This window comes from Dermacentor albipictus, chromosome 3 (genome assembly GCF_038994185.2).
Source record: "Dermacentor albipictus isolate Rhodes 1998 colony chromosome 3, USDA_Dalb.pri_finalv2, whole genome shotgun sequence".
Lineage (NCBI taxonomy): Eukaryota > Metazoa > Arthropoda > Arachnida > Ixodida > Ixodidae > Dermacentor > Dermacentor albipictus.
The window spans coordinates 109,248,796-109,272,698 of NC_091823.1; the positions used below are offsets into that span (position 1 = coordinate 109,248,796).

The 23,903-nt window shown below is 47.7% G+C and overlaps 1 protein-coding gene across 1 annotated transcript in view; it reads right to left on the reverse strand.

The window, feature by feature from the left end:
- The window catches only part of Tsp74F (Tetraspanin 74F), a 471,288-nt gene extending 451,633 nt beyond the window's left edge, over positions 1–19,655 (reverse strand). Inside the window, exon 1 of the mRNA XM_065439231.2 lies at positions 18,679–19,655. The gene's annotated coding sequence lies outside the window, so the exon portion shown is untranslated. The remainder of the gene's footprint in view (positions 1–18,678) is intronic.
- Positions 19,656–23,903: the final 4,248 nt, after the last annotated feature.

Sequence of the window (23,903 nt, forward strand, 5' to 3'; positions counted from 1 at the left end):
GCTATCGAGACATACCAGCACAGGTTCAATTTGTCGTCCAACATCTGGCGGAGCCTTCAGATGAGGAAAGAAACCCTGAGACCCCGAGTTTGCCCGTGTAAACGTGCACATTCTCGAGGATATTACGCGGCACTAACCCTGGCATTCTACTGAAATTTTCGCCAAATTCAGGTTCTCAAAGCTGCGTCACCAGTTACAGCCTGTGCCATCAGTAAAGCAAAAGCAACTGTTTACACGTAAATGGTTGCTGAAAAGGTAATTAAATTACAGTGAGCGTTATCCAGAAACACGTGTTTTGTTTAATTACAAAACTACAAAGAAATGTAGTTGATTGCAAGTAATTTATTACATGTAATTATTTACGCACAAACCGGGTTTCGACAGGCGTACAATGAGGCTCTGCGACGCTGGGCCCAGAGTCTGAGCAATCGAATGGACGGGGCTGACTGATATAGTTAATGTCGCGGACTTCCCCTTATCAACTTCGCTGTAAGCGTTGATATTCAAGTTCACTGTGCAGGAAAGACGTGGATGACTCCGACAGATTCTCCTGCGGTGCGTCGTTTGCAGTGCTCTTCTACCGGAGGGCACAACGATCGTTGGGCACAGAAAGTCATCGTGGCCGCGAGTAGAACACAACTACCTCAAACCAGTAGCTTCGTGTCTATACTGGTACCGGGAGCAGCCCGTTTCCGCACGCGAAGTATCCGCTGCCGCATCTCGGACAGACTCGAGTCTAAAAAATAAAAGACAAAGATACGAGTAGGAAGAAATATTCAGTCATTCCTAAAGAACGACCCCAGTTTACCATATTTTTGACTAAATGTCTCGCCCCAAGTCATCTAAAAGCTCGAACAACAATGGTCGTTGTGAGCTACGTGACCATGCCTGGCACTCGAGCTCAATTAACAGCAGTACGCTATTAGGTCACTCCGTGTTGTTACATTGTGTGCCAAGTATTGCATGGGCTAAGGAACTTCCCTCACTTTTTTTTTTGTTTGTGCGGAAGAAAATTTCCTGTTTCGCCCAAACGCGCGAGTGAAGGCGAGCAACCAACGGCACTGCGTGCGTCTAACCACGACGGCACGTTAAATGAGAAGGAAAACCGCCTGCGTCCTTCAACCCCCCCAAAAAAGGACCAGATAGATTTAGCTAAACGTTTACGGTCCGTCCCGCTCACACTAGCGCATGCACCACAGCGTGGTATAACTACTTAAAAGGAAGAGGTCCGGACACCAGCCAAAATGGCTTAAATATATATTTTTACGTTTCAAAAAACAAATATATATTCCAAACCATTTTGGTCGGCGTCCGGACCTCTTCCTTTTAAGTATGCTCCATTCCGACCAGTCGGGCTTCCCGTCATACTCTCGACTTCACGTAGTATGAAACAAGTAGGCTTATCAGCAGCAACGCTAATCAGCGCCTGTGCGTACAACGCTAATGCCAGCAACAGATGCCAGAACGCTGCGCTTTATAGCTGGTTCCGGCAGGGCCGATTGAGCACTGGCGTGACTGCAGGGTAGCTGGTTTCTCTTCCAGTTCACTGTAGCGTGGCGCCGTGGACGTGACTTCGTCGCTTTGGCAGCCAAACGCAAGGCGCGCCTCTGAAACTCTGGTGACCTTCTAACCTTCTCCGCACGGGCCCTGCGTGCTCGTCGATACCGTGACACCACAACAGTGACGGCGCCAGCGGTGCTCACGCAAATTGAGCATCTCAAAAGATTAGCCTTGGCCTTAAGACCTTTTCTCAGTCTTGCAAAGTCTTAGTGATGGAATAGGCTGTGAAGGTAGTAGCCTGTATGCCATATGTTTCCGATTGTGCCATTGCTTTAAAAGACTGAGGGCTATAGTAAGATCTATTCAGTAGTATGTGTGGGTGTGGCCCGCTCTTTGCTTTCGTGGTGCTAAGCTTTCATGCTTCTCGCGAGCAACACTCGCTTAAACAGAAGATAAAAATTATTCAGCGCAATGGCAGTACTTTCGCTACCTCCCAAGCAAGATTTCTTTGTCTCACACGAAAGCACAACGAAAACGAATCGGTGCGAAGAGGTAGGTGTAGATTAGAGTGTGACGTTAACGGTTTAATGGTTGGGAAGGGGTACTGACGTCACTCTGAAGTCAATCAGATGCGAGGGAAAGGAGGCAAGGAAACACGAGAGGGAGGAGGAGAAGATGTGTGTGTTTGGGAAGGGGGGGGGGGAGCTTTAGCCAACACAGTCTCACACTTTTTTTATTTATTTATTGATACTGCAATCCCACTTGGGGGATTTTGGCAAGAGGGTACAAATGTTGACAAGATCACAAAAAAAGGCAACCGACAAATACATAGATACATAAGAGTAAATAAACTAATATAAACTAAAATAGAAGGCATACGGTAAGTACTAAGTTAGACACGATGCAAACAAGGTAAGTGAAGGCTGTTGAACTTGGGTGTTAGTAAGCTGGTTCCATTCAGTTATTGTCCGTGGAAAGAAAGAGTATTTATAGGAGTTGTTATGTGTGCGAAACGGAGCAATTGTTAATTGGTGTTCGCATGGTTTTCGTAAGGGTTTTTCGTGCGAGACTCAACTAGCCATTTTTCTTCATGACATTCACGCCAACCTTGATATTAATCTACAAACTGACGCCATCTTCTTAGACTTCGCTAAGGCATTCGATAAAGTACCTCATCAACGCTTGCTTCTTAAACTTTCCCAGTTAAACCTGCATCCAAACATCATCGCGTGGATTAACGAATTCCTCACGCATCGCTCTCAGTCTGTCTTCATTAATAACCAATCCTCCGACCCTCTCCCAGTCACCTCTGGCGTCCCGCAAGGATCCGTCCTCGGTCCCTTGTTATTCCTCATTTACATAAACGACTTACCCCAGCGCGTATCTTGCCATATCCGCTTGTTCGCTGATGATTGCGTTATTTATCGTTCGGTAACTAACCCTTCTGACCAAGAATCCCTTCAGGCAAACCTAAACCTCGTGCTAAACTGGTGTTCGCAGTGGATGATGACACTCAACCCTAACAAATGTAAGTACATGTCTTTTCACCGCCGTCGCAACCCTTTCGTTTTTGATTATTCCGTTTCTAACTCCCCTGTTGACCTCGTCCAGTCTTACAAATACTTAGGTATCACAATTTCTCATGACTTATCTTGGCGACTGCACGTAACTAACCTAATATCATCAGCTAATAAAACATTAGGTTTCTTAAAACGCCACCTGAGGGAAGCCCCTCAACACGTCAGACTACAAGCATACATCTCACTTATCAGAACCAAACTGGAATACGCATCGCCCATCTGGAACCCTCATCAAGCATATTTAACAAATGCCATCGAAGCTGTACAAAACCGAGCTACCAGATTTATTCACTCTTCATACTCATACGACGTTAGCATATCATCGCTAAAATTACAATCAGGTTTGTGTGATCTTTCTGCTCGCCGTCGCATTGCCAGTCTTGTTTTATATCACAAGTTTTTTTATTCGCCCCTAAGACAAGAACCATACATCTGCGCACCCCCACCACGCCGATCCCATCGCATCGGTCACCCTCTTCAAGTTTTGCGTCCACGAGCCCGTACTGCTACCTTCATGAACTCATTTTTTTCACGAACAGCAACTGACTGAAACGGCCTTCCCCACCATGTCGCTGCCATAACCTGTCCATCCACATTTTCGACTTCTGTGAACGCCTGCATCTTGTAAACCCCACCCCTTATGTAACACCCCGAAAGGGGTCTTTAAGGAAAATAAAGTGATGTGATGTGATGGTGTCTTTGTCTAGTGGCATACCAGGATGAAAAGGTTATTACGTCTGAAGTGTCTAAGTTATAGCGCCCTTTTACAATCTGATACATAAATTTTAGCCTAGATGACCGGTTTCTTTGGGTTATTTGTGGCAACTGGGCTCTGGTTAAAAGGGCAGAAACAGAAGAACGTCCGAAGCTGTTATATATAAATCGCACACCCTTTTTCTGTACGCTTTCAATCTTGTTAATATTGGTCCTAGTGAAGGGGTTCCAGATTATGGCTGCATGACATAATTTGCTTCATGTCCGGCGAAGACGAGGACGAGTAGGAAGCTGCATAAATTGTATCTACACTAAACGTTCGTGAAGTGACCATAAATGTAAAATCAAAAGAATTAAGAAATATAAAGCAATATTGACCTGGGCTGATTACCTTTGAAATCGTTACCATACATGATTATCATACAGTGCGGTGTGCAATTTGTGCGGGTGCGATGAGAGTCTAGAACGCCTTATGTGTCACTGCCTATGCTTCGACATACACAACATACTCTACAACCTCAAGTCGACCTGTTAGATAATAGAACGCACTCGGAAGAAAAGTGTTTTTCTGATCGTGAAAGAAGCTTGCGAATGCACGCGAAATTGCCGCGCGACTGGCCGCTCGAAGCACTTTACGTGTGTTCGCGGACTGCTTTCACGCTCGGAGAAAGCCTTTTATGTAGCACCTATTGAGCAACAGAAAGCTAGCTAATTTTTCATGCTGCTCTACAATTTCTAACTGAGACGTTTAATCCAATTATAATATTTCAGAAGTTGATTAGTTGCTTAAGACTAACTATGTAATAAGGCGGAATGCAAAATATAATCTGAGCATCTCCAAACGATGACAAGCAATATTACTACTTCGGTTCTGCCCAGCTACGTGGCATTCGCATACCTTTAAATCTTGGTGCATGATAGCAGGACTCTGACTCTGACTCTGATGATAGTTAGGACACCCTGTATAAAAGCGATACAAGTATTTTTTGTAAGGGAACATAAGTCTATTCGTGAGCGGAAGCTTGGCAAAGTAGGAAAAATACTTTTCTTTTTTTGCGTAATGGTGGTGACCTCACCACGCTTGTCTTCACCATGAAGTTGTGGCCATGCTTTGGCGCCAACTACGCGTGACGTGCGAACTTTGACAGCGAGCCGAGTAAGTTGTTCACTGATGAAAAACGACCGCCATATTTGCGACTAACCAACGACGTAATTAGTTTAACAAACTCTGAGAATTTCTTTCTGAACAACCTCCATAAAGGATCCAGGCGCGCGAAGATACATTTAATTCGCGACCACATCAAATAAACACATGGTGAAGCAAAAGATATCACAGGGGAAGTGAATGGTTATGTTTAACAAATATGTGGAATTAATTACGAAAAGTTACATGAAATTGTACTAGATGACCCCACCTCCGGTAAAGCTTGCGTCACGCTGCCGAAGACCGGAGCTGTGATTGAAATGGGTATTCGAAATGGGAAGCTCGTCCTTCATTTTACCCTGTTGCAGTAACCATTATCACCATTATTTTGTCGAACAAATGGCACTAGTCTTTGGAAAGAGTATCTTACCGTGCCCAAAGCGACTTCGCTTTACCTTTTAGAATATCCTTAAGGCGGACTACAGATGGTCAGTAATATGCTGTATGTATGTATATGCTCCGCTGTGGACGTTTTCTAATTGCATGACAATGTTCCAAGCAAGGTGAGTTTTATTTCACGGAGTATCTTAACTATCTGAAGAAGGACAAGTCCACTTGTCTATACACTGGCTCTTGCTTTCACATTGTTCTCGTTTTGCTCATCGTCTTCAATTTCTACCTCTTGCCTTCCCCGTGTTTTCCCTTAACTATCGCTGTCACATTAACCAGACGGCTTATCCGTCCAGGGGAGCCCCGTACCATTTACGCTCAGTCCCTGCCCGTTGAAATGCCTCCCAACACTCCTCGGTAACATTATTTACGCTGTCACCTTAACGTAACGGCTTCAGATATATTCTGTGTCATTTATTCCTTCGATATCGTAACCGCCCCACCTCTCATATACGTCTCATATACGGCAATCGCTTGTGGCTTGTTCACAGGTCTTTCTAGGTATATTCGGTGTGTCGTGTCTCGGGTAATTCACGCATATTCAACTCTGTGACCGGTCAAACAATGTGCACTGCACGAAGTAGTGTCTCGTTATGTGACGCTGACTGTGTCTGCGACTAAACGACAACTCAGCAACGTACGCGACAGCACCCTCACATATAGCCTTGTTTATTAAAGCGAATATTTTTTTGCCTACTTCCCCAGGTTTCGCGTGGCTGCCTCACTGCTGTGTGCCACTGTGTCGGCCGCTACCTCGGCGGGTATATTTATGGATATATATACGAGTGCTATATGAAACTACCATCGAGGGGGCTTATGCAACCCTCGTAGGCTTACCAAGTATGCATAGCGCTGTTTTGCGCAACGAAAGTATTACTTCCAGCATAAAACCTGCACATATAATGGCGGGTCACAGACATCTCTAAAGCACACCAGCCTGTTAGTGAAATGGTAAATTATATTTAACGAATTCTTTGATATAGCATCTCACAGTTGCATAGCAAGGTGCACATGCGTCTTGCCGTTAGAGAAGCGAGCTTCTGCAGCGACGTCGACAAGTAAAATTCTGGGCAGATCAGGCAACATGTAGGAAGCGTGGAGTGTGACTGAGTGACGCGTACGAAAATGCAATCTTCTTCCGAGGTTTCAACAAATACGAAGTTGCTGTAAGCTCCAAAGATTTATTTAAATAAGTATAAGAACACCAGTCACTTAACTTCGCTTACAGAAAACTGGAATCCGCAATGCATGCAGATGTAGAATTACTGCAAATTGCGTGATGGATATCTTTTAAGTATATTATTTAGTGTTTATTCCTGGTTTCTTTACTTTGCAGATTCTTCATTACATGCTTTCACGCAAAAAAAAAAAGCAGTTTAAACTCTTGAACTAACGGATAATCGAGTTACATAAGACGCTCCTTTAGTGTGCATGCATTTGAGAGCCCGCTATTCAAAACAATATTTTTTTTTTTTAGTTGCAGAGGGCGTTCTTCTCACAGACGACTTATTTTTCGTTTCAGTCTCTCTGAACGCAAATGCCGTGCGGCACCGACAAGCCCCACAAACTCGCACGACGAGAGGCACACGACAGACGTGTAATAATTTCTGTGCAGTGCTAACAAGGGCCTCCCTGGCCACGACGTGACGTTGCACGCCCACCGCCGAGATGCGCGTTTCTTAAGGGCGGCCTTTAGGTCTTTCTCGACGACGGCCTACGTTCGGTGCGAAGCGTTTCATTAATGCGGCGCGTCTTTTACAAGAGCGCTTGCTCGGGCGCATCCTTTTACGCGACACGACCACCTTTCTCTGCTCGCGCGTGAGCAGGTGGCCTGCCAGCTGTTAGCCAGGTTTGGGGGCTAAGGAAAAAGAGGGAGGGGAAGGGGCAGTGGGTGAGGGGCGAGTGACCAGTCAAACTCGTTCTCCGCAGAACGCGCCGTACAACTGCGAAACGCCACCAAAAGGCCCGGCGATCCTACGACGACAGGCAATCTCTCCCGCGTCTCTTCACACCGCCCGGAGCCGAACGTGCTTGTTTGTCAATCAAGTAGCTTGCGGTATACGCCGCCTCGCATATACGCAGACACACTGTACTGCAGCGAACAAGAGGCAAGATGTGACGGACAAGCTGGCAGGGCAAAGGTGGCAATTTGCTTTCCAGCGCGCGTCTTGCCGCTGTGGCGATGGAAAGCGAACCGTGCCGGCACTCGGCGCAAGCCACTAAACGCACTCGTACGCTGGCGGGAGGAACGAGCGAGGAATGCGAGCTACGTCGTGTGGCTTCGTTCGTCGATTGCCGACTGCGAACGGGCGCGTGCTGCTGGGGGACGATGGCGACGGGCTAGTTCTGTGCAGTTGGGGGAACGGGAATCACCTCAGAGAATTTAGTTTTCATATTGCGCGAACCAATTAGTACTTTGTTTTGGTGCGGGCGGTACTCTGACCCCTGACGTTGGAGAGAGGTCTCTGTAGACTGCATATAAATTGAGTCGATTGTGCGGGACTCCGTACTGTGCAAGCGCCGTGCAAGCTGAAAATTCAGCAGAGACACTCAAGATCGCTTACGTTTGGGAATGAGAAAGCGTTATAGCCGCTTTGGCTATTCTTTTTTTATTATTAACCGCGCGTTCCTTGTTCACGCAAGCTGTCGCCAACGTTCTAACTGCGCCTCGACAAGGCCAAATGAAAACGCGCCAAGAGTGTAAACACGCTCGCTTGCCCGCGAGGAGTTCGTAACTCGAAGGACCGCTCAGCGGCATGCCATTGGACAGCTAGTAACGCTTTTTTACTTTATACACTCACTTTATATACTCATGCACGTGGCTCCACCTCCTACCCACTGGTTGCGACGCACGCTCTAGGCCACACGTTAAGATGGCTACGACGTGATGTGCGCAAAGACGCAAGCACTAGACACACGTTAGAGAGCTTTAGTTTAGGGAAGGCAAGCGGCTTGCGTACGCAAGAACTAGGGGCCACGGTACTGCGAATGCGTAGACACCTACGTCTGAGTATGCGCATGCGCAGTAGCCTCACCCCTAGTTCTTGCGTACGCAAGCCGCTTGCGCCCACTAAACTAAAGCTCTCTATTTAGTCAGCCAGAAATGTGGAGCCACCGTGGCGTCGGGGAAGCGTGCTTGTTTCGCACCCAGGACGCCCCGTTCGATTCCCGCCTATAGCGCAATTTGCCTAATATTCTTTGCAAAGGCGTTAATTTGCTTTGTTTACAGGAACGTCTCTGAGAAATGTGACGTCAATTCGAGTATTTTGTCCTGCGGTTTTACTCTTTGCCGGCGGCCATTATTGGTGCCATCGTTCGGTCGCGCCGCCGACAACAACGCTTTCGCATTAAAATGTTTCAGCATAGCTTTACCGTTCTACCGTTACCGCTAAGGGAAAAGCCTGGCACTGACTTCGCATAACTGCGCATGCTCAGTTCGGTGTGAGCCGTAGTTGTATCGGTAGAATCAATAGCGCTATGCCAAAATACTTTGCATGGCGCTCGCGCCAACCATAACCACCGGAAGCTGGAATGTGCGCGGTGTTGGGACCACACATTCTCTTTCTCTCTTTTGTTTCTTATTTGTCATCATCCCCGCCATCACGTCATTGTTGCGAAAGGGAGAAGGAGTGCCCCAGTACGTTGCATCAGAGTCTTTGTCGGTTACCCGACGTTGCTGTCTTACGAGCAAGGGAGCCGCGAAGTCAGCGTATCATCACGCAGTCGTACTCAGGCCTGCTGCCCACTGTTGGCAGGACTACCTGATGTCTTTCGAGAGTGTCCCTCTGCCAATAATTGTTAAGTATCATGTGTGCGTGCAAATACGCAATCGTTAATCTAATTTTCACCTCTATACATGCGTACCATCGATATTAAAGGCTACATACCTGCATTATGAAACATCATAATGCCGCTCAGAAGTCGTCTTTCGCTGCAAACGAAGAAATCGCGATCAAACCGAAATTCGGTTGCCTCCAAGAGAGAGAGAGAGAGAGAGAGAGAGAGAGACAGGCAAAAGGCAATTCTAGCCAGAAGAGCGTCTGACTTGCTACCCTGCGCTGATAGAGGGGAACAAGGGAATACAGTCGAGCTCATCTACAACGAACACCTTTACAATGAAAGGACTTTTATAACGATGGAATTATTTTATACGGTTCCATTTTTATAAATTCTGGACTGTGCGGTGCGTAACCTTTACAACGAAGTGAGCTGTATAACGAATGGTTTTGGAGGCCCCAAACACTTCTTTATACAGGCGTTCTATTTTAGAAAAGCTACAGAGAGAGAGAGAGAGAGAGAGAGAGAGAGAAAAGGGGAGACTCGGTGAATGAGTGCGCGCGCGTGGAGAGTGTTACGCTCTTGGCTCACTTTGCACGAGCAAATACTCCTAATAGTTCTGACGGCGAAATCCTCCTAAAGTAAATAAATCATTCCAGAGGGCCACTTATCTACAGTCAGGGAAAGCTCAAGTTATACTTTCTGTTCATGGAGACGTTCTAAGTCTATTGCTCCGAGGCCTGCTCTCTCAAAGCTGAATTTGCACTGGCAGTGCTTAAGACATCTCACATTTTAAAGCGAAGCTGTAAATGTGTTGAAGCGTCTACGTGAACGTCTAGCGTCTGCACTCATTACTGGACCACTAAATGTCGTAGCGAGTTGTTGTCGTCGTGGTCATTGTCATGCTCGTTGTTGTTGCTGCTAAAATGTTTGTTAATTATACGATGACAAAAAAGCGGTATCCGGCCACAGTAAGTACATTCACGAGGGTGTGGAAAGAGAACCAAAATGAGGCAAATTCGAAAATTGTCGATCATTCTAGCGTCGCGCAAAAAAAAAAAGAGGAACAACAACTGGATAATGAGGCGTCGTCTTTCGAGGATACCTTTGGGAGGGGACCATTGGGAGGGAACCATAGGGAAGGGACCTGGAGGCCTCATTGTAGAGGAAAGAGTGGCTAACGACCTTCCTTGGGATATTAAAAAGAGGGAGGAGGGGGCAAATTGTTGCGGTTGACGTGCAGAAAATGTTTCGAGTGGGAGGAATAATTGGTTCAGGTGGCAGGTTGTTAGGGAACTTCGTTAATATCTTGCTGGCGCCATTTATAACTCAAACAACCTTGAACTACTGTGTGGACTGAGTTCGAAGAATGAAGTAATTACCACAAGAACATGGGCCGGCGTTGCTTCAAAGTCATGGAGAACAAGATATTCCACAAAAGCTGACAAAACACCATATCAGCCACAAAACGCCTTCTCGTGGGAGAAAAAGCAAACAGAAGACGACAACTTTGAATTGTCTCTGTATAAACACGGTGATTGCTTCACATAGATACTCCAGACGTTCTAAATTCTTGTAGGTGCATTGAAAGTCTCTTTCATAGCTCGGAAGCATTATTTTGAACATATAACATGGAAGAAAGTGCACTCTCCGAAGACACCAGTGTCGGGGGAAAAAAAAAACGGCTGAACCGCACCGAAGAGTCATTTGACACCCACCCTCCGTTGGCGGCATGGAAACCGGCATGGTCATTGAAGGAGGAGCACTGCGAAAGTACGAAGCAGCAAAAGTGCCGCTAGAAGTAGTATTGTGATCCTGCAGAGCTGCAAAATGGTGTAAGGGCCTTCTTTATTATTATTAGTTTTTCCTTCTTCAAATAAATAAGTAGAGGCCTTTGCCTAGATGGTCGCAAATACCTTGCCACGGCTAATAAATTCTTACCTAGAAGCCGGCATTGACATCCATGCCTTGGCACCATCGGAGCTCATCTGTCTGGTGAAAACTACCATTTAAATCGCCATGATTCCGTAAAACCATAGGCATTCAATGAAAGAAATGTTTTTATTTTGATGTAACCCACTGTTCTTTATTTTTTTTCATTTCTGAAAGTGTTCTTTGCCACCGTTCTGCCAATAGGTAAGGGGGGCCAAGGACCACTCAAGCTGCCAATAAGCAGCTTTTACCTTGGCCCCCTCCATTTGCTTGTAAATGGGCACAAATAAAATGAAATGAAATGAAATGACGCTACTGAGGCAATACGTAACGCGGCGACTATTTCACACATATATTTCGTAATGGAAAAGCGCAGTAATTGGTCTCAACTGCGACAAGCTTATTTTCATACTCGTCGCTAAAAAACACGCCAAACGCATCATAACACCGTCACGAGGGTCAAGGCACTGTCATCTTTCGAGCTACACATCGTGGCACAGCTTACGCGTTATGCAGTACTGAATTTTCACCAACAGGAAGCAAAACGGTGCCTGTGGAGTGGTCACTGGGTAAAATAGGGGGCTCAAACTGTTAAAAAGCAGTGGACTGGTGTCTAAACGGTGGGCCTGAAGTCAATCAAATGAAGGACAGAAGACGGTAATCTCTGTGTTTTCTTGTGCTCACTCCTCGTCCGCGATCCTGTGCAACCCATTCCCTCCATTGACTCTAGTCAAAGAACGGACGCTAGAGGCGTGGTGCACCGAAGTTTTGTCGCCAACTCTAGCACGGCTGCATCGTGGAGAGAAAGTAGCTGCAGTATAGCGCTCCGACACCTCGGAATCTACGTCACGTGGCGAGAGATCCCCGACTGAGCTTTTTTCATTGTTTTTTCCCCCCACACTTGGCTCAACACGGCATGAACCACTTTCGTGCAACGTTGTGCACGAAAGGCCAGTACGAGAAAAAAAATGGCTGTGGCTTAGCTAAGGTTAAGCCCAGGATGCGAAGCATACTAGCCTTTATTTTAGTGGTTGAACCACTGTTTAGCTTGGTGAACTGCTGTTGCTTGGCTATATTTGGTTCGGCTAGACGAACAAACAACTCATGCAGGTGAGCGCACGAGCTGAGACCCGGCTATGTAGCTGCGCGGCCGCAAGCGAGCGCACGAGTTGAGCCTCCGCTTTTGCAGCTGTTATGACGTCATATGGTAGCTACGTGGCCGCGGGCGGCGCAGCAAGGGAGAGCGTGGTTGTGCGGCTAGTATGCTTCGCATAAAAAGAGAGGGGGAGGGCAGCGAGGGAGAACAGTACGACGCTGGAGAACTTACGTCACTGTCCCATTAAGCGGTTCTGGTAGGCGTGTTAAGTACGTTGCGAGGCGCTATAGAAGCCCTGCTCCCGCTTAATTTTACTCTTTCTTAGTGGAAGTAATCATGCCACGTGCCACATCTACGCAGCGGGTGTCCCAGTCTCTCGGGCGCATGATAGATTGACTTTATAAAGGACGCGATGCCACGCCATTTGGAAAACGCACGAAGCCAAGATCCTGCTGACTCATTCATCAGGGCAGAGCTAAACAGCGGGTCTTGCTAAATGGCCCCTTTGCGTGATCCCTACAGCGCAATTCCTCGAGCTATTATTTAACTGCTATTGTAGATGTATTCTCCCCCTCTCTCTCTCTCTAGCTCACGTCTGAGTGCCACGTTTTCTCACCAGTGGAAACGGGCCGGTGGCGACTTCATTTTCTCCGTGAAAGGAACAAAGCTTGCGCCCTCACGAACGCTGTGGACGAGATGACAGATTAAGAAGGAGTGCGGCGCGGGAGACGGGAAACAATGGAACGCAGCAGCTACTTCAAAGCGACGCTAATGATAAATAACAACTTAAACTAGATTTCCTGACTGCGCTTATGAATTACTGACCTTCGCTGAGAGCGTACACGCACGGTGTAGAAAAAAAAAGAAATGCCAGGACACCTAAGTACTTATGAGTTGTGAACGCGAACACACTAATGTCCAATTGAACGCCGCTGAGTGGTCCTTCGAGTTATGAACTCCTCGCGGGCAAGCGAGCACGTTGAGACGCTTTGCGCGTTTTGATTTGGCCTTACTACAGTGTACTCAGTGGCGTAGCTAGGTCGTCTGGCACCCGGGGCAGAAAATATGACACGGGATAAAAAAAATAAAAGCATTGCTAACAATGGTCTTCAACTTTAGAGAGCGCAACTTCAGTACTGAATGATATACCACGCAAGAATGACGCACTCGCTTGACCCCTGAGGACAACTTTTAGTTCCTTTACGACAATTTTTGAATAGCTTCGCGCTCTTGTATTTCGCCATTCTAAGTAATCTACTTAAAAGTCAAAGTAACACCAATGGTATCATGCTTGTTTATCGTAATATGTTTTCCGTTGTTCTGTTTCTATTTTTTCATATCATATTATATTGCTACAGGACAGTTTCCTTCCACGAAGGATGTTTTGTACACAAGGAAAATTGTGTTGCGTGCGAAGTTGTCTGAATGGTCGCTGCAAATTTGGTTGGGCATACGTGTACAAATTCACTATTTCTTTGATCGTGCGTAACCGGTTTGGGCATGTCCGCTCTCTTTTTCACTTACTTACTACTTCAAAAAGGCCTCAAGCCCTCATTTAAATGTTGCTCTCATAATATCTGCTATCCGAAATGTCTCTGTGGTTACGAAATAGAACAGATATGACATGTTACGTTATGCAGCCGTTATAGCATGAGCGTGGGAAATGCACCGGTAATGTGTTTTTCATGTGGCTGCCGATTCGATTGCCGATTTAGATTTTCATATGGCTACAGAAGCGACTATAAGACAGCCGTTCGAAACATTGCAAAAGAAAGGGTCCACAAACCCGCCAAACAAATCATAATACCACAAAATTTCAACGCCAGACCCATTAGAATCATATGGGTTCCGGCCCACGCGTCGCGTCCTCAGCCCGAGGTTTCGTCAACCGGACGATGGTCGAGCCGGCCCTGAGGTCGGCGAAGAGATACCTTGACCACCTACCACGAAATGGCATTATATTATTGAAACAACAGAAGGATGCTCCCACCAGCGGACAAAACCTTTAATAAACCTCCACAAGTGGCGTGGCGGAAGCTACAAACTAACACTTTCCCAAACCCATATGTATACTCCCAAGGCCTACCCAGATGTTTACACCCCTGAATGTAAGCTCTGCAGGGTCACAAAGGCAGATTTAAAGCAAATTTTATTCAAATACAACAACCTAAACCGAACAGAGTATGGAAACTCTCGAACGAGCAAGAGTGGGAGGATGCGGTGTCCAACTCGGACTCGGCGGTTCAACTGCAGGCCGTCAGCTGGGCTTTGGAAGTCGCCGAAAAACAGGGCCTCACGACCATAGCATGCGGCACCGGAGGACCTGAGTGGACGGCCACCTCACGTAGCCTGGAAGCCCACCAACATCAACGAAATCCTTTCTGTTGACGAAATAAGGTTGTTACTACCACCATATCAGACAGAAGCACGTGAGATAGAAAACAGATTTATCAACATATGGCGCAGGGCGACACTTGAAGCATTGTCAACGACCACTGGGGGGCTGTACTGTGTTCTCAGGAAGTATTGACTATGGCAAATCGACGCAGCCAGCGTGCCTAACAAAGTAAATAAGAAAACACGGTTAAGAGAGTGCAAAACGATGTCGGGAGAGCTATAGGGGGGAGAAGGAAAGTGCGTACTTCATTCGCGTTGTTTAATGGAGGAGGGCGGAGGAAGCTGGTCACGAAGCGAGGAGGATGAGGAGGAGGAGGCGAAGGAAGCAGAGAGAGAAGGCGCTAATGCCCACGTGCCAGCAGCCACGTCCAAAGGAAGGAAGAAAAACCGGACAGCCCGTGGAGTCCTATCGCGCGTTGAGTCAGGCGGCATGGCGACATCGATGATGACACCAATAAGAAGCCACGCTGGCGCCTTTCTTTATTGCGTCCCCCTGCGCCCCTCTTTCGTTGACACTTGTCGCAGTTTTATTTCTTATGCGCGCCGTCCCGGTGGCGGCTGTATCGGCCGCATGACCGTTTTCACTTCCGGTTTGATCCTTTCGAGGCCGGCGACATGAACTGCTCGGAGAAACAGTAGTTGAACTAAATGATATGGTTGGCCTCTGCGATGAGGTAAAACATCACGCATGGTTTGTCTTGAGCTGCCTTGGCGCTGTCCGAATTCGCGTATAACTGGTTACAATTAGACTTTGCACACACAGACATGCCTCTAAGCTTGACTTACTCACATTTTTGGTGTCGCAGATCTATAGTCTAACATGTTTTCGAGCATGTAGAGAAATGTTCACCTAAGTAGTGACGGTGACTCTGTTACTCGCGGTTGCCGCTTTATCCGCTTGCTAGCAACGTATGCCACCGTAACTCGCAGTGAGTCTAGTTGAATACTTATATTATTAGCCGATGCTGTCCGTTTCCCAATGAAGCAAAAACGAAAAAAAAACTGCCGTTTTGGATCAGTGCCTTCGGTTTTTTGCGGCTTTGAAGGAAATCGAGGTTCCGATTCACGTATGCGGTGGCCTCATTTTAATGGAACGAAAGTGCGAAAGAGCTCCCGCACTCAGGTTTAAGTACATGTGCAAAAAAGTACGATACTCAGAATCAGCCTGAAGCCCTCCACAACGACGTTCTTCTGCAGCTTTTAGACAACCTCACCAACTATTCGTACGAGTTCTTGCCCTACATTTTGCGGTGGCACGTTGAGTTATTGAAGAGAAAGCTGAGTTGCTTTCAAAGAAATGTTGCAAAAGGCGCTGCGCTGTATTTAAAATCAGTAAGACATCACAAATTCTTTCTGGAAAAGCACAGTCTAATTGTTTATTTGCGCATGAAATGTCGAATGGTTATAACAAGTTGACCTGAATTAAATAAATCGACGGTTATTTTGATGTAGTAATATACCATATTCACTTTCTCTATGCATCCGTCTTCATGTTTGGCTTTAATATGATGCGCAATGACATTGTGATGTGCAACGTCTCAAGCTGCAACGGACAGTTTTCGCTGATGGGGTGTTTTTCTAAAAAAAAAAAACTAAGTTTGCATCATTACAAAAAAAAAAGACAGAAAAACAGACATTACGCTTCAGTCAAACCTCCTGTAGTCTGCGTTATCTACTGTGCGCTTGTTACATTTGTTGATCCTTTATTTGAAGAATTTATACTTATCATAACTTATCATAAAGGGTATAATTACATATATTGTCCAGTGAGTACAGCAGGTGCAATATATATATATATCTTTATAGCATCTTTGGGGCCTACAAATATGGCCGCAGCTCCAACTTTGATTCAATGCGCCCTCCCCTTGCTAAAACTTCCAACGAACTTGTTGGAAACAAATGTTTGTTATTTGTAAGGAAGGCGAATTGCACTGGAAAGTCCCGTGGCCATGGATTGCGTGTCCCGGACCCAGAGGAAAATCGGCACACTAGAAAGCGCTGTCGCCATACCGTGTCGCATGGCCAGTTGGCCGGTCTAGCTGAGCAATCGCTGCCCCCGGTATGTTTCTGGCTGACGCTTGGCGAGTTCAATAAACCTCGTCACTGATCGGTTGATTGATTGATTGATTGATTGACTGCATGATTGATTGATTGATTGGTTGGTTGATTGATTCATTAACTGATTGATTCATTGATTGGATTGAACACTCATTTTTTTACTCGAAACGCATTTCATCGAAACGCAACGCAGTCATGCACATCCTAGCTTGTTCAGCAACTCCGCATTAAGTGCCGTTATCACATGCGTATTGCATAATTCCCGCTTCTCAATTCGGAGACGTGGACTGTCAACGTCACGCATGAGGATTTCGGCTTTAGAAGGAGCTATAACTTCACTGTTGAAACAGAAGGTCAAACATCTCGGCACCCTATTCTTGCATATGTAAGCGACATAAAAGGCCAAGACGAGTCATAACGGGGTCAGGGGTTCGGTGTTCACGAACCAAGAAATGTATTCCTTGCCACGTATGTCTTCACGCCGTTGCGCAATAGACGACTCCGTCAAGACCACGTGATCGAGTGCGAGCAACTGACCTAACTCTTCAAGGATTTGAGGACGCGCTGGCTCCCTTGGATACCCGCGCGATATGTCCTTGCGCACAAGCGAACGTGAGTTGATACCAAAGCACTACAGCTGGAATATATCAGGCTCCTGTATCGCCAGTGTGCGCGGCATAACAAGATGCCCTGATTGCGTTGCCATATTTCCATTCGCTGCGGTTCATACGCATTTAAAGCGGGCATCAGTCGTAAAGTTTCAAGCGCTTTATCTAGATATATAGAGGTAAAAGGCACTTAATATTCGTTTTTACCCCCCTCTCTCTCTCTAGGAATACAGGAATTCCCTTCAACCTAAATACGGTCAAATGCATCTGGTGTTTCAGTATCTGATGCTAAGCACGCCACCGTGGAGATCCTTTTCGTGGCTGGTACTGTCACAAGGCACTGTGCGAGCAACACAATTGCAAATATTCAATGAACATACTGCCAGCTTTTTAAGCTAAACCTTATAATTTCGATTTTTCAAACCTGCACAAGATGTGGAAAGTGTTGCAGTTGCTATAAAATTGCACATTTTCGCTTCTTTTTTCGTTTTTTTTTAATTTTCATGCCCCTTTTTTATGCTGTGACGCATTCGCGTTTGTAGATTGATTACAAAAAAAAAGAGTGCTTAAATGATCTTCACCTCTCTTGTTTTTGGTGTAGATTATGACCTGGGCCGTACCTCTTTTTCGTCATCAGACTCATTTGTCGCCTCAAGTTCTAGAACCAAACGGAAAGAACGAAGTTATCCACCGTTCCTTACGCACAGAAATGCGTTCCGCGCTGAAAAGTACACAAAAGATCGTTGTAACTGACGGCCCTTTCCATAAGAGGTCAAACAGCCTTCGGACTAGGTCGAGGCTAGAACAGACCGCGCTTGTTCTGTTTTGTTCTTCTTTCCTTCTTTCCTTCCTTCTTTCTTTCTTTCTTACTTACTTTCTCGCTTGCTCGCTTTCTTGTCACCTTCGCAGTCATAACAATGACGACATTCAAGACTCTATGGGCAACAATCCACAGTTACGCGCATCACTTAGTTACCAACTAGAACGGGAGCACGCGTCGCGTATGCCTGCAAGCAGGTCACCACTGGTTTCCCGGCCTCTTGCGTGGCTCTTGACACCGCGTAGCACAGCAGGTACAGCAATCGAGATAATCCCTCTCCCAGCGTAGTGAAACAAAGGCAATCAAAACGGGTAACCAATCCAGTTTTCCTCGTGAAATATTTAAGAAATCTCAAACTACGATATTGTTCAGGCAATCGAGGGCGAGCTAGAAACAATATACGGTAGGGGGAAATTTTGCAACAAAGCAGGTGCGGGAGTACTAGAACTATACTTGGAATATAAGATACAGCTCACGAAAGTAAATATTCCCCACTAAATTCAACTTCTTTTTGTCATGTTATTGCATCATCATCCCAGACGTCGATGTAATAACAAGAAATGAAGGAGTAGCGTTCAATGCGAGCAAAATTTTTTACTCACCCTATGATGTCCACCGGCGCGTCGCTCCACACTAACATGCCCGCGGCGACGCAATTTCCACGCTCAATCCCCCACTCGTCACTGCAGCAATGCGCACTCAGAAAACACGAAAAAAACACAACCGCGACCCAGCGCAGTTTCACGGAAACAACACCGGAAGCTTTCCGCACTTTAACACTGCCTCGCGGGACGACACGGCAGAGCACGACAATATCCTGGCGTTGTTCTCTGCTCCTTTTTTTCTTGCACGGGTCGCGACAGCGGCCGCAGACCACAGCGCGCGGAACCGGTAATCACGGGACGAATGGCGACGGGAGGCGCCGATGAGTGCAACACCGCCACGGGACGACTGACAACGTCGCCCGGGCCACGCCGTTCGACCCTGGCGATTTGATTCGCGAAGCGACGGGCGACGATCTCACGCAGCGCCGGCACAATGGGGCCCGCTTTTCGGGCTGTCAGTAAAGCGCAGCACTTCTTGCTCCCTCCCTTTGACGGAACAGAGGCCGATGCTGACAGACACGTAACCTGTCCACTGGTGCACTGCTATCCCTGTCGTCGACTGTGGTGGCGTGGGTGGGGTATGAAGCACTTTCAATGCACAGTAAAAAGGGAAGTACGACGCCGGGGTGGAACAAACTATTCACAGGTTTGCACTCTTTCTCGGCGACACAAGCGTTTCCTCGCCGGTCTTCCTTGCGCCAACGTCGTTGGTGGCGGGCCCCGAGGACGGGTAGATGTGCTCTGACCACAGCAGGCAGTACACAAACGTAAACAACGCACGTGGCTTCACTTCCTCTTTTTCTTCGCGGTGCTGACACGGCGTGCTTGGTCGGCAGGAAAGCTGCAGAGTCGATCTACAGCTCGCTGCACAGCCGGCTGCGTTGGCGAAAGAACACGTGCACGGGTCCGGAAATATTTTATCGCACCACACGGAGCAAAATACGCGACGCACGCTTCGCTCGCTGGCGCCAACACTGCTTCCTTCCGCGCGCGTTCGGCTTTCGATCGCGCTGTTCCGGGACCGGCCTATAACGGGACCGACGGCGCGCGCCGCTGTACTCCCTCGCACTCGAGTAGCGGAGGCCTCATCCTCCTTTCCTACACGACGACGATGCAGCGCACGGCGGCGGTGGCGGCCGGAAGGAAAGGGGGCCAAGACGGCGAAGAACCCGTCATGTGGGACGACCACGTTACGTCGCTGGCCGCCGGAAAAGCGATGCCTCTACGCCGCCGCCGCCAAGGGACCCCCCCTTCGGAAGCAAGCGAGCGGTCAGCTCCCCCCCCCCTCCCCTCCTCGCGCGGTGGCCGCGATGCCCTCGGAGGTCCGAGGCGCGGCGCCGAAGGGGGCCCCCGCTTCATTTCTGGAGCACGATGAGCGGCCGCTTTCTCTTCGCCCTCCCCGGCGCCCTCCTAGTGTCAGCAAGTGGTGGCGAAGTAAGGCGCATGCTTTCGCTTTAGGTCTTCTGCGTGGCTACTGCTCGAAGCTGGGGGGCCCGGGTCATCCTCACAAATGCCGCCGGTCAGCGCTGGCAGTCTTGCGCGATATCGACGGCTTACGCTCGTGCGTCCGAAAGCAGGCCGTAGCCTTGACAGGCCACGGTTGGCAGTGTATAGGAGCGCTTCTTCAACAAGCCAGTGGCGCAAGAACAACGGACGTAGAGTAGAGACAGGAAAGATTGCATCCTGAAGGTTCAGTATCGATGTCATCCGCACGTCTTCCTGAATGACATCTCTCGCGTGGACAAGAGAGGGGTTCACCAAGTGTCTATAGATGTAGTGCCTCGGAGGAACGCAAGTAGCTCATCTAGGAATCCTCGTCTGACAATTTGCGGTGCTTCTGGGAAAGCTTCGTGTCAAGACAATTTTCGCGGGGAAGACCTCCAGAGTGTAGGCGGCCAAGGAGCCTTTTTCCTGCCTTGTCAATCAGCATTTAGTAAAGCCCCATCAACTGCTCCACATCATTCACCTCTTCACGTGAGGTACAAGATGGGTAAACATGGGTACTAACTAAACACATCACTTATACGTTTAGCCTGTTGGATTAGGAAGTTGTCAATCATTCTCTGGATTCAGTCCCTTGATCACACAACGTCATAGTGAAGATGAGCAGATCTATTGACTGGAAATGCCAGCAGCTTGTGTTTTTAAAGCTGCTTATTCGTCAGCCCTCTTTCTTTTGGTGAACGTGATATCCACTGCGGTGCAAAAGCATCAAGCCTATCCTTTCATTCGACGTTGACAGGAGGCGATAGCTACTGGAACTCCACCTTGAACTGCCTGCCAAAGAATACATTAGAGTTTTATGCGAAGCATATTACGAGAGCTCAACCCAGCTCCTCAGGCGCGGCGGTGTCGCCTTGAATACCACGTGACACCGTGACGTCACGACAGAGGAGAAGTGGCTTTGGCTCAACTCTCGCAAGATGGGCTGGGTGGGAATCGAACCAGGGTTTCCGGAGTGTGAGACGGAGACGCTACCACTGAGCCACGAGTACGATGCTTCAAAGCGGTACAAAAGCGCCTCTAGTGAATGCGGTGTTGCCTTAGAAACGAGCTGTTTCTAAGGCTCAGGCGTGCGTCGCTTGCTCAGGCGCACATTTCGTTGCCGCGCCGAACGCTGCGTTGCTCGACGCTCACCGCGTCCAATGCGGGGCGTCCAAGGCGAAGCAGAGTAACGCATGAGTTGTTTCTTCGTCTAGCCGAACCAAATATATCCAAGCAACAGCAGTTCACCAAGCTAAACAGTGGTTCAACAACTAAAATAAAGGCTAGTATGCTTCGCATCCTGGGCTTAACCTTACCTAAGCCACAGCCATTTTTTTACAAGGCAGACTGTCCATTCGTCCCCATACGCCCCATGCTGCTTCTTATGGCGCGCCTCGATATAAGCTGTGTAGCAATGCGTCCGTGAGGTGCCAAGGACGGTGTGTCCACATGCTTATGGTATGGATGAAAACTGAAATGGCACGTACATGCACAAAACAGAGATACGCCGCGAAGAAAAGCACACATTCAAAGGTATCCACATATCTACATATACACTACATTGTCTTGAGGTGCACGGGCTGCGTTGCAAATGAAAGGCAGAGACGATGACGATGAAGGCACGAGTGTTACACGAGTGAGCTGCGTCATTGCGAGAAGATAAGCGAAGAAGGCAGCAGCTGTGGAAGAAGCTGCGGAAGGAGCCCGACGATGGGTCCGGGCTCCTGCCTATGCCTGGAGCTTACCGAGCTTACGACTCTACGCCTGAAGCTGATGTATGTCTGTGGGGCGTCCTGCGGAGCATCTACCAGAGCCTCCGTGCTCATGGTCTACCTTCCTGGCGTACGCTCATACCCACTCCTGCTACGTCTTCTGGCTGCCTATCATCCACGGACAGCCCTAGCTGCAACGGACACTGGCCACCTGCATCATTGCAGCACTTGGTGTGCTCCGACACTCCACCTCCGAACAAGGTGATGTGTGATTTTTCACGTTTGACTTGCGTAGCTTGGGGACTAATTTATGACTTTATATTTAGTGGGCTTCTAGTTCCCATTTTATTATTGTGCAATGTCCGGGAAGACTTACAAAGTGTGTTTATGTTTGTGCGACAGAGAGCGTACGCTTCGTAGTATTGTCCCAAGTTGGTTCTTACCTACAGGTTCCAGAACTTGCAGTGGTGAATATGCCTACACCGTGACAACATATCGTTGAAAGGCAAGCGCCCTATCTATTTGCACCCTATCTGTTGTTTGCAGAGGGGTCTCACGAACATATAAGCCAAAGGATTACGCGTTGGCTTCCGAGTATCTTGGCTTACACTGTCCCATACATTAACCAAAATGCACGGAAACACAATAGGAAAACAAAGCAATTCACACTCATCGCGCGCTCCCACGCACTACCCTACAGTTACCGCCCTCTGCCACGCGGATCCCAGAAAAAAACTAGCACCAAGTTTAGGAACGTTTTACAGCAAAGCTGTAATACCTCTGCCCTCCCCTTTCCCTTCTAACGCATCTGTTCTGCCCGTGGGCAAAAATGTGGGCTGATCCCGGAGGCAGTACAACACTGGGCCGACTCGCAGCGAAGCTGAAGCAGGCTTCAAGCGCTCCGCCCCTAAGAATAATCAAAAGAAATATTATTCAATGAAATAAATAAATCAATATGCATTGCTTCAAGTCGATGGGTGTACTGGAATCGTTTTTGAACAGCACATGGACTCACGAGCAGTATGCATTGCCATATACGCAAAGAACAAAATGTATGTACACCATACACCTTTGACTCGCAAAGTGCAATGACACCAACTGTGGGGATGTCTGCTGCGTACAAACGAATGACGGAATTGTGATAATCACTGTGTATATATCTCCAGGCTCACCAGAGTAAGATATCGAGACGTTCATGACCACGCACTCTGTAGGGCTTAGTCTTGATGGCACTGCCCCTGTTATCATCGTTGGAGACTTCAGTGTGGGCATCTCAAGATAAGGCAAAAAGGGGTTCACTCAATTTGTGCTAGAATAGTTTTGTTTGAAGTGCCACACCAATCCAGTTCACTCAACTAATCTGCAATGGCGGTGTTTATATTTAACTTTGGCATAGACTATTTCTAAAGTGGTAACTGAATCAATCAGTGTATATCACACTAATCACAAAGCTATCCTCACTCTCCTTAACAAATGATGAAAATAAATACATGGACACTTGTCTAACCCGTGAGATCGGCTACAGCTTCGCTGGTGATCTACCTTCACAGAGTGGAATGGCTCCTCAACTTGCTTAATCTAATCTGCCAACATTATCATCCCCAAGCTCGTATCTGGTTTTTCGCGCATTATACACTACAGTCATGATGTGTGCCAAATACGTCAGGTTTGTTCAGGGCTAGCGTATATGTGATAATGCGGATGGGGTGGCCGTGACGCAACGGGGAGAAAAAGCGTGGCCACGACACAGGGAGCTGCGTGTGGCTCGAGAGATCTCGAGCTACACGCAGGACGGCACCTCGCTGACCGGTTGTTCGACTGCCTTCTACGACCGGGTGTCCAGCTGCCATGCGAACCTGGTGAGGCCGATATCTCGCTCTGGTCTGCTGCTCACCCGGTGACCGGCGGCCTGCTATCTAAGTGGCCTGGTGCAGTATTCGACTTGAGGACCTGATGGCCAGTGGTGTACGCAGCTAAGGACGGTGTGTCCACATACCCACCATGCTACTGCTTATGGTACGAATG